Source organism: Perognathus longimembris, chromosome 5 (assembly GCF_023159225.1).
Source record: "Perognathus longimembris pacificus isolate PPM17 chromosome 5, ASM2315922v1, whole genome shotgun sequence".
Classification (NCBI taxonomy): Eukaryota; Metazoa; Chordata; class Mammalia; order Rodentia; family Heteromyidae; genus Perognathus; species Perognathus longimembris.
In genome coordinates this window covers 81,261,920-81,264,152 of record NC_063165.1, presented here as the reverse complement: position 1 = coordinate 81,264,152, position 2,233 = coordinate 81,261,920, and positions in this window count along the sequence as shown.

The following is a 2,233-nucleotide window of genomic DNA, read 5'->3' as shown; positions in this document are numbered from 1 at the left end:
AGGGTTGAGCCACCATGCCCTGGCTCAAGACCGGGCTTTGAAAGGTAGCATTAGCGAAGAACTGGGCATTATCCCTGGCAAAACTGCTATAGGTGCAAACACCTTTACTCTCGGCTAAGGAGAGCTGCCGCAGAGACTTTGTGTAGTTCTCTGGACCTGGGTGGATATTCATCAGAGGACAAAGACACCAACTATTAAAGTGTACATGCACCGAAGCGATTCCCTTTGCCACAGATGGTGGGCTCAATTTAGCTAATTCCAGTTACCAGACTGAACACCACCGGCACAGCCACAACACGCTGACTTGGCTTTCTTTAGCCCTTCAAAAAGCGTCTTCCTGTTAAGCATATTAGACGTGGGCTTTAAAAAAAGAACATGACTTTGAAAAGTCCGTTGTAGCTTCCCTGATGAACACATGGGAGGATTTGTAAAGATGGCTGTCCTAAAATGTACACACTGGGAGAATGCAGTCTCCTGCAACAGGACTGGAGTGCCACCCACTGGCCAAACAGCCTCCTCCTAGCGTGGGAGAGGTCTCTCAGAGCGCCAAAGGAAACATCAGGAGCAGAGTGCATCTATCAACCACAGGGATAGCTAGCTAGGGCTGCTGGCCCATACTGCCATCTCCACTGCTCAGGAGGCTAAGGTCTGAGGATCATGATTCAAAGCCAGCCAGGGCAGGGACGTCCATGAGACTCCTACTGCCAATCAACCAACAGAAAAGCCAGATGTAAAGCTGCGGCTCAAGCAGTAGAGAGCTAGCTTTAGGACACAAAAGCTCAGGGAAAGTGCCCAGGCCCTGAGTTCAAGCCCCAGGACCAGTACAAAACAAAACAAAACAAAAAACCCTCCCCAAACAAAAAAAAAACAAAACAATTTTTTAAAAAAAGATGCCTTCTTTTAAAAATGGGTATCCATGTGCTATTTCTGGAATTGAATTCCATATATACCATTATAGACTGGCTAAAATTCAAAAGTTGGAGAATACAGATTGAATGCAAGGTTGGGAGGAAACAGGGACTTTCAGAACTCTCTTAGTCTTATTAACAAAGCCGAATGTACATTTTCCCCTTCAACCCAGGCATCCCACGTCAGCCTGAAGACATTCTTTGAAGAACTGAAAAGTCCATGCACATTGCTTATTGTGAAACAGGCCTTTTGTAGTTGCAAAATACTAGAGATGTACTAAAACACTATCAAAGAGCAGTTTTATGAACTGTTGCAGGAACACACATAGAACTATGAAGGTGTGAGAAGGAAGAAGACTGATCTGGAGCATTACGGATTCACTGTTAGGTGGAGAGAGGCATCTTCAACAGTGGAAACTACCATCCCTGATGCTGTTGGACTTAATGCAGGACTTTACTGATATACTTTAGTGCTTGAGGCGTGGGGTGTATCAGGATGATGGGGGTAGGTAGAGAAAGTTTTTCAAGCCAGGTAGGATTCCAAGCCTTCAAGCCAGGTCACTTCTCTTGACAGAGGGGAGGGGGTCCATCCATCCATCCATCCATCCATCCATCATCTATCTGTCTATCTGAACTCACAGCTGACAATACACATTTGTCTATGACTGGATTTAGATGGACCACCTGAGAGGCTCCACCCGGGCTCCACCCTTTCTCAGGATTCCTGTTTGAGGAGATGGTCCCTGTGGAGTGTGGTCTGCTAAATCCCTCCCGTGGATTTTATGCTGCCCTATGGGCATGCCTTAGTGCTCATCTGTGAAACGCTGCAGGTTGCCATGGGGAGGGGGGCCTCACTACTCTGCAAAGGAGAACCCTGCTCTGCAGAGCTATGCATGCCCTTCCCTCCCCCTTGCTATACAGCGCCCCACTTTTCATCATTTGGTTTCTCATCCTGCTCTCATTTCAATTTTTGAGTTGCCGAAGTCCCTTCCTAGGAAGTTTTGGCCCCTGGGACGTCTCTCTTCCGCCATCTACCGACCCGACTTGAACATAAGGTGTCACTTTCCATCTCAGTAGTATAACGTCCTCCTCATGGCTCAGGGTAGGCCAATGCAATAACAAGTGTGTGTATTGCAAGGGCGGTGATGGCTTGTCCATGGCAATGGATTTCTTTGTCTCACAGATGCGGGTGTAGCTCTCCTGGTTTGAGGGAGTCCCCCATTCACTTACATATTTTTCAAGATGGATGTCTGAGACACGCAGGCGCACAAACTTCTCAGGAAGATGTGCTGGGTATAATTTCAGATTTCATGAAAAACTGTGAG